The sequence below is a fragment of the Lissotriton vulgaris genome, chromosome 11 (assembly GCF_964263255.1).
Source record: "Lissotriton vulgaris chromosome 11, aLisVul1.2, whole genome shotgun sequence".
NCBI lineage: Eukaryota > Metazoa > Chordata > Amphibia > Caudata > Salamandridae > Lissotriton > Lissotriton vulgaris.
In genome coordinates this window covers 776,736,710-776,751,807 of record NC_141699.1, presented here as the reverse complement: position 1 = coordinate 776,751,807, position 15,098 = coordinate 776,736,710, and positions in this window count along the sequence as shown.

Genomic DNA, 15,098 nt, shown 5'->3' with positions numbered 1-15,098 from the left:
ATTTTAAACACAGATTACAGCCAATTTTATTTAATACCCTCTGGAACCAGTACACCAAAGACAATTTGGAATTACAGTGGCCTATCACAGGGTCTTTTGATGAGAAAAAAATTAATTATATACAGAATAAATTACTTATGAAGAAAAGCCGTCAGTCAATGTTTGACTCCCTGAACCTGTGGTTGAAGGAGGCACAAAGACGACGAATTAGAGAAGAAAAATTGAGTAAAATTAAGTGGGACAAACAGTAACTCAGAAAGCGGTAGCATACGATAAGGGAAAAGTGGAAGAAAATATTGAAAGAATGGATAGACAGTTTCGATTAGAAACAGACAAAAGCTATGTGGCTAGGCCAGAGACAGGTGATGAGCTAGAAGAGTTACTGGAGGCCCGACCACCTCCCCCTTACGTCCCGCAAGGTCTGTATCCAGCCGTACCTTTGATACGAGCTGACCAGTTGGGATCTGCATCGACCACTGAGGTACAGGTAGGGGTGGTCGCCACGGCCCCCACTGGCGGAACGGGACAGACTGCCCCGTTCTCCCCTCCTTCCCTTCGACCAACTACCTCACCCTTAATATCCCTTCAGCCGGACGCGGCTGTCCCTTCACCCTTGCACCCTGTGTTTCTCTCCCCTCCGACTCAGACTACTTTGAATGTATGAAATATGGGAGGTCTGGGCGGTGCCACACCTAAGCGACCGGCGACAGACTTGAGTGATCAACGAGCCTACACTCGGTCGCTGATGGGGCAGGAGGAGAGGAGAGCTATTATAACTCAGGCATCCCAGTGGATGCGGAATCCCATCTATACTTTGGAGGATATTTGGAGTACCATGAAGGATTTTGAACCAGTTGCACAACAACTGGCCTTAGAGAGCATGGCGATCCGACTGATTTCCTTATGGGAACAGTACTTTGAGGAAGGATTGCCTCCTCAGATACTGCGTGACATTAGGGATCATGCTCAATTCCATCTTCAGACTAAGGAAGTATTTCAGAATGTGAATACTCTTTTGCATTATCGAGAACAAATGCATCGGAAAGGCTTTGAGTGGGGAGCCCAGCACCCCATGAGAGAGGTACATCCTCTCTTCTTTCCGAAAGTACCTGAAATAAGGGATAGTGAGGGCAATGTTACCAGAGCAAGAGTGGACGCTAGGCTTCAGGAGCAATGGGTTTATACCCCTTGGAAATGAAGCGAGGTCCTTACGTTAAAAGCCCAGCTCCCTGACCCCCGTAAGAATCCTACAGCTTATTATAAAGAATTGGCCGAAGCCGCCAATTCCGCCATTATGACTATAGCCGACATTGAGCTATTTTTCGGCCTTTTGATCCCAGTTGATATTTGGAGGCAGATACATGATACGGATCATGTTCCCTAACTAGGGGGGACATGGGATCAACTGAAGAATTGGGATAAGGAATGAAAGCCGGGTGAGAAACCCCGGGATGAAATATTAACAGTACCGGATAAAATTGTTGCATATATGAAGACTCTTCTTCCCCCTAGAAAAGTAGATTGGGATAAACTGACTGCATGCGAACAGAAGAAGGATGAAAGTGTATCAGATTTCTTTAACCGATTCGAAAAAGTGTTCATAGATTTTAGTGGTCAAGACCGCTCTACGGAGGGAGGGATACGATTATTTGTAAACAGATTCGTTACGAATTTGCTCCCAGAGGTTATGTCCCGTCTCCAATCGGCTGAGAGTACGTGGACAGCGGCTGCCCCGTCCGTCATCCTCAGCATGGCCCAATATTATGAGCATCGTGAAAACGAGAACAAAGAAAAATCAGAGAGAAAAACTAAGTAACTAAAAACTAGAGTTTTGCTGCAACAAGTAAGCAGGGGGCAGGATTCAGGACGAGGTGGACGAGGCTCGTTTCAGCGAGGTAACATGGCAGGACGGGGTAAAGGAGGTCCTCCTAATGTCGGGATAAATCAATGTTCCTATTGTAAGCAGGAAGGACATTGGAGGGCGGATTGCCCTCTGTTGTTAGCAAGAAATGGCTCCAGTAGAGGCCGAGGGAGGAGTCGAGGGACTACTGACCGAAATAGTATGCGACGGGAGGATTCGCAACATGAGGGTTCACGTAAGAACTATTTTGATGACCCTCAGAATAGACAATATTACAACGAGACTTATGAAGATGACCGGTATGAAGAACGGGATTATGCATGAGACAGCCATGGACAGAGCGGCGGCCATATTACAGAACCAGTTGACCAAGAGAGACCTTGTGTACAAGGAGAACTGTTGGGTACATCGGGAAGGTTTTTAGTGGATACTGGAGCGATGAATAGTTCAGTCGCCCACACACTGGTCCCAGGGGCAGCTCTGTCTGGCCAAAATAATGTATCAGTAGGTTTCTCTGGAATACCAATAATAAGCCCAGTTTCAAAACCTCTCCCTTTTACAATAGGTCCCATTTCCATGCATTCACCCTTTCTTCTAACCTCTAATTGTGGTGAAAACCTCTTAGGGCAGGACATTTTGAAGAAATTACATGCACCATTTATTGTTCCCCAGATGGTGTTTTCCTGACAATGCGGAAACCACCTGTTACAGAAACTCAATACTTTGCTAAAAATGAGATTTTGCCCCCTGAATTCTCTACCTTTCCTCAGACATTGTGGGTCACAGGGGACACCGATGTTGGTCTGTTAAGAATAGCCCCTGTGTCAGTAACGCTGAAACCAAACACGCAGCTGCCACGCATTCCACAGTATAAAATGTCACCAGAAGGTGAACAGGCCCTGTTGCAGATTATCCGTGATCTCATAAAACGAGGAGTGGTGGAGGAGACAGCGGCTAACGTCTGTAACAGTCCAATTTTACCGATTTTGAAGAAGACACCAATTGATGGTGCACCAGATTATCAGACTGCATATCAATTTGTGATTGACCTTCGAGAGGTCAACAAAATAGTGGTCCCACAGTATCCAGTGGTACCAGATATTACGGAAATCCTAACCATGATTCCTCCTACGGGTAAATATTTTTCAGTAATTGACCTAAAGAATGCTTTCTTCAGCATTCCGATTCATCCTGATAGCAGACATATCTTCGGATTCTCATTAGGAGGCCGAAGTTTTAGATTTACGCGTGCACCCCAAGGCTATACAGAAAGTCCTAGCATATATAGTCAGGCTCTAAAAGCAGTCCTTGATGAACTAATTTTGCCAGCTGGAAATGCGATCATCCAGTATGTGGATGATATTTTGGTGGCCTCTGATACTGAGGAAGGCTGCAAAGAAGCAACGGTGAAATTGCTACGTCATTTGGCTGATAAAGGAAATAAAGTCTCCCTCTCCAAATTTCAATATTGTCGACAGGAAGTGACCTACCTTGGTCACTTGCTGTCGAAAGCGGGGAGACGACTAACCCCAGAATGAATATCTGTAATTACTAACATATCTGTACCTCGTACTCAACGTGACGTTCGTGCTTTTCTTGGCATAACATCTTACTGTCGCCAATGGATTCCTAACTATTCACTCCTCTCTAAACCCTTGTTGTATTTGACTACCAAAGATGTGTATGAGCCCCTACCCTGGACAGATGAATGCCAAGAAGCCTTTGAATCTTTAAAATCTGCTTTATGTTCTGCACCTGTCTTGGGTACCCCGGATTACCGGAAGCCTTTTTCACTTTATGTGCACGAGGTGGACGGCTGTTCTCTTTCAGTATTAACACAGGGTTTTGGTGGAAAACAGAGACCCTGTGCTTTCTTTTCATCAGTATTGGACATGGTTGCACAAGCCCTTCCTAGCTCCCTGAGGGCCACTGCGGCAGTAGCTGTGGCCATCCGGCAATCAGAAGGTATAGTTCTGAACACAGATCTCAGTCATGGTACCACATGCTGTGGATATTTTGCTAAACAAGACCCAGCACCTTACAAGTGCTCGTTTGACGTGATATGAATTAACATTGTTTGCACCCCACATTACAATTAAGAGATGCGCTACACTAAACCCAGCAACATTATTGCCTCTCCATTCCAATGATAAACCGGATGATATCCATGATTGTATATTTAGAACTGAGGAGGAAACAAAAGGGAGTGTAGATCTTATTGACACCCCTTTACCAGAACCACAAGGGGAATTGTATGTCGATGGTCCTTGCTTTAAATTGTCAGATGGTACTACAACAGCTGCATACGCTATTACGACCCTGAAAACGGTGGTGGAAACCGCTAGGATTTCTCATCACTCAGCCCAGGCAGCTGAACTAATAGCCTTGTTACGAGCATGTGAAATCAGCAAAGGCCTGAAAGTAATTATTTACACAGACAGCCAGTATGCCTTTGGCATGGCCCATAGCTTTGGGAGGCTGTGGAGGGAGAGGGGTTTCTTTACCACACATGGTCAGAAAATTCAACATGGTCCTTTAATTGATCGATTGTTATTTGCCCTGACCCTCCCAGATACCGTTGCCATCATCAAGTGCAGCGCTCACAAGAAAATCATTGATTCTACAGGAAAGGGGAATGCTTTCGCTGACTCAATAGCTAAGGAAACAGCCCAGACTAAAATGACTCCTATGTTTCCTAGTGCTTCGGCTCGGTGGGTGGCGGAAACATCTGTGTTTGACAATACCGTTGAAAGTGTAAAAGAGTTGCAAAAAGAAGCTACCATAGACGAGGTGCAAAGGTGGGAACAGGAAGTAGGAAAACTAGATAAAAATTAATGTTGGATAGATCGAACTGAGAAGCAGCGTTGGTTACTCCCTAATTCCTTGGTATACGCTGTGGTATCCATGGCTCATGGACCAGCTCACGTAGGAGCAAAGGGCATTTGTGCGATGTTAGATCCAGTCTGGAATAATCCAAATATTCCCAAAACTGCAGTGCATTTGGTTAAGTATTGCCCTGTATGTTTGTGTTACAACCCAGGAGGTAGAGAATCTGTCCTGAGTGGAAATTATGCACCACTATCCCTGCCATTCGAAGTTATACAGATTTTCTATATACAGATGGAACGAGTCAATAATTTGAAATATGTGTTGGTGGTAGTTTGCGCTTTCAGTAAATGGGTTGAAGCCTACCCCACCAAGGAAGCCACTGCGGTTGCAACTGCCAAAGCTTGGGTTAAGGAATATTTTCCCCGATATTGTTTGCCCCGGGTCATCTGGTCTGATAACGGGACACATTTTAACTCCTTATTGGTTCAAAGTGTTTGTGAAGGTTTACAAATTAAGCAAAAGTTTCATGGAGCCAGGCACCCCAAGTCAGCTGGTCTGGTCGAGAAATATAATGGCATCTTGAAACTCAAAATGGCCAAAATTTGTGCAAGTACTGGATTAAATTGGCCGCCCGGCCAATGTGTGGGGAGTTCCGAGGCCCAGGTCTTTTAGAGATATTGATTATCCTTTGATGACAGACTATTTGTATGCTTTGACTAAAGACCTGCGTTCTATTCATCAACAGGTATCCGAGACATTGCGGCTGCTGCCAGAGGGTCCTGGACATCGACTGGAACCGGGCCAGTGGGTTCTGGTGAGGAACTACCAACGGAAATCGAGTTTGGAACCAAAGTGGTCAAATCCCTACCAGATCATACTTGCCACCAGGTCAGCAGTGAAAGTGCATGGACGCAAACACTGGATCCATGTGAGCCACCTGAAGCGCCTCCCGCTTCCTTTGCCCATTGATTTGAGAAACCGCGAAGGAATCCCGAGCCAAGAAGGAGAGTTGTTACCGAGCTTTGTACCCTTTTCAGACGCCCAAGAAGCAGGGCAGGCGAGTGAAGCATTGCCCCCAGGAGAAAGGGTGGTGGCTCGACCAGCGGAGGCAGTTGTTTCTGGTGCATCACAGGGTTCGAATGCATCGGATGTCCTTGCCACAGAATTGTTTTCTGACCAGGAGCAGCCTGATCGTAGTAAATACAACTTGCGGCCCCGAAAACAGCGCAGTACCCCAGATCCTCATGGTAGGAGCTAGAGAAAGACTTGAGTTGAGAAAAAATGGCTAGAAATACTAGGGTACCGAGCGAGACACTGGGCTGAACATGTTGAGAGCTTGGAACACTGTGTTAAATAGATCTGTTCAGAAAGAAAGACTGAGTTAAGGGCTGCGGTTGTCCTACGGGAAGAAGGAAGTTGTTCTGTTCTTTTCAAGGGATAACAGGAGTCTACCTGTGAGGCTCTAAAACGGACACAGGGAAGAAGAACCCCTCTGGTGGCGTGCGTGCTTTGTGGATACAAAGTTAGAATTGGACTTATAGAGTGGGATCGAGTTAGAATTGGACTTATAGAGAGCATGTTTCCCTTTGCTCGATTTGCAATGGAGGATGAACAACCATTGGCTCCTCGGCGAAATGTAGATAATATGCATTTATTTTCCGGATGGCCCACCAGAGTGAAGGTGGCATTTGTGGCTTTTCTTGTCATTATTACAATAATATTGATGTGTGTATTTGTGTACTTAGAATTTCAGTACAGAAACTGTTAGGAACTACTGTTGCTCCGGAAGAACATCTGTTTTATTCTTTACCCCCTCATAAGGCAAGACATAGGGAAACATATATGAAAAATGCTTTTATTGAAATGTTGCATCAGACTGACAGCACTACAAACAAAACAAATTGTTGGGTATGTGGGTTACTTATCTCAGTCACGCATCAGCATGAACTCTTCCTTTCCTTACCAATGTCTTATTTAGCTAGCTGTGAAGCCTGGTTCCAATTATTGTCTTTGATGTATTCACATTATGTAGCTGAGCCGAAAATTTATACTGAAAAGGATTATGAGGCCATCTTGAGGTATATAGAACAACATCAAGGGTTTGATGCAGCGGGAAATGACGGAGAGGGCTCCTTAGACCCCAATGCTTGCATGAATGTGTATACAGATTACAAGAATAGTACTTGGTTACAGGAGGAAATGCAGAATTTTGAACTTTTTAATGATACTATGTATTTTCAGCATTTTAAAGAACGAAATGTTACGAATGACAAAGCATTGCCAATCCCCATTATCCATACTACCTCCCCCTTTTGTATACAGGGACAGGGCCATGTTAAAGTATGGAAAAGCAGATGCAACTATACTTACACTTTACAGGTGTATAGTACCCTACCTATGATTACTCCTCCAGATGTATATTTCGTATGTGGTGAAAATGCATATACCTGGCTCCCAAGGGGAAGGGCAGGAAGCTGTTCTCTCATTCCTCTACCCTCCTGTCTATATTGCTCCGCCCGACTATCACCAAACTCATCAGTTGGTTCAAAAGGGGGTAGTGGTTAGCCGAAAGAGTAGGAGCTTTGATACCGACAGTACTGATCAGACAGATACCTCTCTGCAGCTGTTTGAAGACTTTGCTAAAGGTCTCACCCTCCTTTTGGGGACCTATATTTATTAGCCGTAGTATAAGACGCGTGTCTAGGATAGTGGAGAATGTAGTTCAGAGCACCAATGGGATCTTAACAAACATTACTGTAGAGCTTCAGGCGATGTTGTTTGTTTCGCTCCAGAACCGGATGGTTCTTGACGTCATCCTCGCAGATAGGGGAGGAGCTTGTCGTGTGATCGGCAGCTCTTGCTGCGTGATTATTCCTGACTCGGCCCCTACCATTCATCTGGCTATACCAAAACTACACCGACTTACCCAGTAAAGCACATGTGGATAACAGTACCTGGTCCCTTAGTAGGTGGTTTGGGGTCCTCCTAGCGACTTGGGGTTGGAAAAAATTTATGATACTCGCAGGAGCTTTTGGAGTAATATTTACTTGTTGCTTATGTCTCCACTGTAGCCCGGCTTGCTGCTCATTCTGCGCAGCACGGATAACGACTGCTTTGACCTTTTCCCGTCAAGCTAAAGCTGAAAAACAAATGATTCAAAAGGAGGGGTCAGATCTTATGCAGATAGATGAGGGAGTTTTTGTAGAATGAATCTAGTTATATTGGCTATAGTAGGCCAAAAGGGCCGTCTGTTGGGATCAAAAATTCGATATACACATATTATTGGCCCAACTATATCAATATAACCTTGTATTAGTATATTTGTGCAATTAGAGTTTATGTTAGTAATATAATAATCAACGATTCTTTTTTTTCGACCAATCACTCCTATTGGTATTGCTGGAGCCATTTTGTTTCGATTCTCTGTGTGCAAGTATTGCTTCCCCGAAATCACGTGATTCCGCTCACTGCTCGAAACCGCAGCCAGTTGAGATGCCTATTATATTTGCTAGCTTGCAGCTTGAGGAAACCCAAGGTCACACCTGCCCTTCTTGTGGGATGCGCACATTCTAGCAGAGCCCGTTCCTGTACTCCCCGGGCTACAGATAGAAAGGGAGGCACCTTACTGACTTGCCCCCGGAATAACTTAGGCCCAGGCTACTAGTAAATCCATTGTGCCTTATATGGGTATTCCTCTTGGCTTACTGACAAACTGTATTTTTCCTTGTAAGGTGTGATTGTGAACCTTTGAAATGTATATATGCCTTGTATCATGAACATGTAGCCAGTCTCCTCTGCGGACCTCTGAGGCTCGTGCAGACTGAGGCTCCCCTGTCAGGGCTCGTATTTGATGAATTAACGATTGAACCTTCTCCATTGCCGACTGAATTATTATTAGTGATAAAGGTATATGGGCTATTGGTAAGTGTAGCCTGTCTGAATTAATTTTGAATCCTTCACCAGTTCAGACATGGCCATATGTAAATCAGTCTGACCCTGTGCCTCATGGGAACAGTCCAGCCCGAACTGCCAAGCCATGCCTTCCCTGGACCGGAAGCAAGCTTCCGAGGACCTGTTGCTGGCATTGCAGCCGTCTTCAGACCGGCTTGCTTGAATCCAGTGGCAAAGTGAGCAAGGAACTCACGTCTGAGCATACCCTGCCAACTTATGGCGAACAAAGTGGTACAAAATGGGGTGGTGATGGACGGAGCTTCTGAACCAATCGAACACTCTCACCCAGCCAACAGATCTGGGTTTAATTCATCACCGTTCTTTAGCCCACTCTGCCACCCCAGTTCAGACATGGCCAATTGGCCATATGCAAATCAGTCTGACCCTGTGCCTCATGGGAACAGTCCAGCCCGAACTGCCAAGCCATGCCTTCCCTGGACCGGAAACAAGCTTCCGGGGACCGGTTTCTGGCATTGCAGCCGTCTTCAGCTCGGCTTGCTTGAATCCAGTGGCAAAGTGAGCAAGGGACTCACATCTCAGCATACCCTGCCAACTTATGGCGAACAAAGCAGTACAAAACGGGGTTCCCATGAGGCACAGGGTTAGACTGATTTGCATATGGCCATGTCTGAACTGAGGTGGCAGAGTGGGCTAAAGAACGGTGATGGATTAAACCCAGATCTGTTGACTGGGTGTGAGTGTTTGATTGGTTCAGATGCTCTGTCCATCACCACCCCCTTTTGTACCAATTTGTTTGCCATAAGTTGGCAGGGTATGCTCAGACGTGAGTCCCTTGCTCATTTTGCCACTGGATTCAAGCAAGCCGGCTGAAGATGGCTGAAATGCCAGAAACCGGTCCTCGGAAGCTTGTTTCCGGTCCAGGGAAGGAATGGTGTGGCAGTTCGGGCTGGACTGTTCCCATAAGGCACAGGGTCAGACTGATTTGCATATGGCCATGTCTGAACGGGGGTGGTAGAGTGGGCTAAAGAACGGTGATGGATTAAACCCAGATCTGTTGACTGGGTGTGAGTGTTGTATTGGTTCAGATGCTCCGTCCATCACCACCCCCTTTTGTACCACTTTGTTTGCCATAAGTTGGCAGGGTATGCTCAGACGTGAGTCCCTTGCTCACTTTGCCACTGGATTCAAGCAAGCCGGGAGGAACACGGCTGAAATGCCAGAAACCGGTCCTCGGAAGCTTGTTTCCGGTCCAGGGAAGGAATTGCTTGGCAGTTCGGGCTGGACTGTTCCAATAAGGCACAGGATCAGACTGATTTGCATATGGCCATGTCTGAACTGGGGTGGCAGAGTGGGCTAAAGAACGGTGATGGATTAAACCCAGATCTGTTGACTGGGTGTGAATGTTTGATTGGTTCAGATGCTCCGTCCATCACCACCCCCTTTTGCACTACTTTGTTCGCCATAAGTTGGCAGGGTATGCTCAGACGTGAGTCCCTTGCTCACTTTGCCACTGGATTCAAGCAAACCTGGCTGAAGACAGCTGAAATGCCAGAAACCGGTCCTTGGAAGCTTGTTTCTGGTCCAGGGAAGGCATGGCTTGGCAGTTCGGGCTGGACTGTTCCATGAGGCACAGGGTCAGACTGATTTGTATATGGCCATGTCTGAACTGGGGTGGCAGAGTGGGCTAAAGAACGGTGATGGATTAAACCCAGATCTGTTGACTTGGTTTGAGTGTTTAATTGGTTCAGATGCTCCGTCCATCACCACCCCTTTTGAACCACTTTGTTCGCGAAAGTTGGTAGGGTATGCTCAGGCGTGAGTCCCTTGCTCACTTTGCCACTGGATTCAAGCAAGCCGGGCTGAAGACAGCTGAAATGCCAGAAACCGGTCCTTGGAAGCTTGTTTCCGGTCCAGGGAAGGCATGGATTGGCAGTTCGGGCTCGACTATTCCCATGAGGCACAGGGTCAGACTGATTTGTATATGGCCATGTCTGAACTGGGGTGGCAGAGTGGGCTAAAGAACGGTGATGGATTAAACCCAGATCCGTTGACTGGGTGTGAGTGTTTGATTGGTTCAGATGCTCCGTCCATCACCACCCCCTTTTGTACCACTTTGTTCGCCATAACTTGGCAGGGTATGCTCAGACGTGAGTCCCTTGCTCACTTTTCCACTGGATTCAAGCAAGCCGGGCTGAACAAGGCTGAAATGCCAGAAACCGGTCCTCGGAAACTTGTTTCCGGTCCAGGGAAGTTATGGCTTGGCAGTTCGGGCTGAACTGTTCCCATAAGGCACAGGGTCAGACCATATGGCCATGTCTGAACTGGGGTTGCAGAGTGGGCTAACGAACGGTGATGGATTAAACCCAGATCTGTTGACTGGGTGTGAGTGTTTGATTGGTTCAGATGCTCCGTCCATCACCACCCCCTTTTGTACCACTTTGTTCGCCATAACTTGGCAGGGTATGCTCAGAAGTGAGTCCCTTGCTCACTTTTCCACTGGATTCAAGCAAGCCGGGCTGAACAAGGCTGAAATGCCAGAAACCGGTCCTCGGAAACTTGTTTCCGGTCCAGGGAAGGCATGGCTTGGCAGTTCAGGCTGTACTGTTCCCATGAGGCACAGGGTCAGACTGATTTGTATATGTCCATATCTGAACTGGGGTGGCAGAGTGGGCTAAAGAGCGGTGATGGATTAAACCCAGATCTGTTGGCTGGGTGAGAGTGTTTGATTGGTTCAGATGCTCCGTCCATCACCACCCCCTTTTGTACGACTTTGTTAGCGAAAGTTGGCAGGGTATGCTCAGACGTGAGTCCCTTGCTCACTTTGCCACTGATTCAAGCAAGCCGGGCTGAAGACAGCTGAAATGCGAGAAACTGGTCCTCGGAAGCTTGTTTCCGGTCCAGGGAAGGCATGGCTTGGCAGTTCGGGCTGGCCTGTTCCCATGAGGCACTGGGTCAGACTGATTTGTATATGGCAATGTCTGAACTGGGGTGGCAGAGTGGGCTAAAGAACGGTGATGGATTAAACCAAAATCTGTTGACTGGGTGTGAGTGTTTGATTGGTTCAGATGCTCCGTCCATCACCACCCCCTTTTGTACCACTTTGTTCGCCATAAGTTGGCAGGGTATGCTCAGACGTGAGTCCCTTGCTCACTTTGCCACTGGATTCAAGCAAGCCGGGAGGAACACGGCTGAAATGCCAGAAACTGGTCCTTGGAAGCTTGTTTCTGGTCTAGGGAAGGCATGGATTGGGAGTTCGGGCTGGACTATTCCCCTGAGGCACAGGGTCAGACTGATTTGTATATGGCCATGTCTGAATAGGGGTGGCAGAGTGGGCTAAATAATGGTGATGGATTAAACCCAGATCTGTTGACTTGGTTTGAGTGTTTGATTGGTTCAGATGCTCCGTCCATCACCACCCCCTTTTGTCCCAAATGGCAGGCCCATCTCAGGAGTGACGAATCGGTCACCACTGTGACATCTGGTTAGGGAAGGGAGAGGGATCTGTCTCTGATCCAAGCTTGGTTCTTTAGCCACCACTGCAGTTCCCTCCAAGATATGGACGTAGTCGAAAAGATTTCCCCGATGCTGCACCCATTGGAACTTCAGGTCCCACTGCAGATCATGCATATGCCATCTGGCATGAACCACCAGCAGGATGCAAGAGACCATGAGGCCCAGCAGCCCCAGGGTCATTCACACCAACATCCGGTCTAGAGGCTGAAACATTGTTATCATAGCCCACAAATTCCAAACTCGCTGCTTGGCAGAATAGGCCCGAAATTGCACTGTGTCCAGAACAGCTCCGATGAAAGGGAGCATCTGAGAGGCGGTCAGGTGTGACTTCGGCACATTGTTGGTGAACCCCAGCAAATGCAGGAGGTTTGCCGTAGTCTGGAGGTGGGAGACGACAGCCTGGGCCGAGCCCGCCTTCAATACATAGTCGTCAAGATAGGGGAAGAGTGGAACACCTGATTTGCACAGATGAGCTGCGACAACTGCCATCACTTTTGTGAACACCAGAGGGGCACTGGTAAGGCCCAAGGGGAGCAGAGTGAACTGAAAATGCTCACAGCCTACCGTGGACTGCAGGTAGCGTCTGTGGGCTGGCAGGACAGGGATTTGAAAATGGGCATCCTGCAAATCCAGCGCAACCCTCCAGTCTCCAGGCTCAAGGGCAGACAGGACCAGAGCAAAGGTTAGCATTTTGAACTTCTCCTTCCAGAGGAAGCGGTTGAGGGCCCTGAGGTCTAGAATAGGACGCAGGCCTTTGTCCTTCTTGGGCACCAGAAAGTAGTGGGAATAGCAACAACAACCTACTTCTGGAGTAGGAACCCTCTTGATAGCTCCCTTGGCCAAGAGAGCTGAGGCTTCCTGAGGGAGAGGTGCCGAATGATCCTCAGACATGCGATCGAAAGATGGTGGCATGGCAGGAGGGGGTAGTCTTGAATGGGAGGGAGTAGGCACTTTGGACTATCTGCAAAACCCACATGTCCGACGTGATAGTTTTTTGCCAGTGAGGGAGGTGTTGGTGAATTCTGCTGCCCACTGGCCTTTGGTGGTTCTGAAAAGTCAGACTAGGAAGGTTTGGAGGAAGCTGCTGTTGTGTTCGATTTTAGATTCCAAATAAATTTCCCAATTCATGCCCTTATATAGGTACTAGTCACATTGCCCTTACATTGGCATAGTAATCCAGTCCTTATTTAGGCATAGCTCATGCTACCCTAATACAGGCATGGCTACTTCCATCCGTTAATCTACGTCACAACGATTTCTTGGAAAACCAGACTCTTAAGCAGAAGGGACTTCCCCTAGCCTGAATATTGATTTCTCCAAGAACTCATTTATTATGCATGAACATCTATTCCTTAGGGGTTTATTCATGAAGTTCATATGCCCGACTTTTACGTCAATACTGGCATTCTTAAACACCTTCAAGGTGTATATATATATATATATATATATACCTTCACTTGCTATGGCAAAGCACGGTGTGGTTCGGTACAGTTCGACTACCTACTTGCACGAAACAGCTCGCTACAGCAAGTGCCGAAGGAAGCCAACTCTCCAGCTGACTGACGCACTGACTAGACACTGTCATCCTCCTGCCGAGAATACAGCTCCAGTGTTTCTGACTCCCCTTGGAAGGTTTTGGGAAATCGAGTCCCGAGAAAGATACCAACCTCTCTCATTCTAAGGTATGGAGCGGATTAGAACCTAGAGAAACCTTTGGCAATTCTTGGCAAAACTAAACCTATGCTAAAGACAGCACCTACTTTTTCCCTGGTACTAGACCTAGGTTAGGTACATTGGGGTAGGCGTATTTTAGAAGCACCAGTTGAGTATTTTAGCCTGCGTTATTTATGAATGTCTGACAAAAATATCGGAACAAATATATCGAAATCAAAAATATCGGCTTCCTATACTTAACTAGATATATACACAAATATCGATTTTTTAATATCGATATACAAAAACATCGTTTACTGTGATATCGACTACATTAATATCGGAATACAAAAATATCGCTTTCTTCAAAAAATAATGACATTAACTATAATATCGACTTCAAAAATATCGTGCACATCAATATCGGATTATAAACTATATCGACTTTTTATAAGCATCTGTTAACATAATTAATTAACGTTTTATATGTTTTCACATCAAAATAAACATACAATACTTCCATTAATACTATAGACACACTATTAATTCACCAAATATTTCCTATTGGTATAATTATATCACCTACACATATAAAAATATTCTATGCTAGTTTGTATACTTTTAGAATTATTTTTGGTTTTTCACTTCTAATACAAAGTAATCACAACTGAAATTCAAATATACTAACTAACCAATCACAACCCTAATTTTTTAAATGAACCAATAGCAAAGTAATTACTACTGACACTCCCCTATATAAGCAATGAAAATGTAAGCACAAACTACTTGCCAAAAGTCACTGAAGGAGATTCATCTCTATCCGAATTGCTGCACAACAACTAGAAGAACCAGACTATCAACCTACTATTACATCTTCTAAGTAAGTAAATAAAATAGAAACTGCATTATTTGGTAATACTACTTACTTACCTGCTAAATACCCAGTGCCCCTTTGCTATTCATACTACTTAACATGCTAAATAATGATATAAAAATATTTTTTTTAGACACTACCACTACTGAATATTCTACTCAAAATAACTGTGAACAAAGCATAGGAATACAGATTCTAAAAACTATGTAAGTAATTTCACATTGTTTCATTATGTGCACATAAATCTAAACACACAGAAATAATGACTTTTGCACACCATATTTCTATTTTTCTGTAGATTCTACTACTGAAAACTGCACTACTACTGAACTAAGGACATCAGTACTATTTCTACAATACTTTTTACTAAGTAGGTAAATGAAATAGAAACTGCATTATTTGCTACTACTACTTAATTAACTGCTAACTACCCAGTACCCCTTTGCTATTCATAGT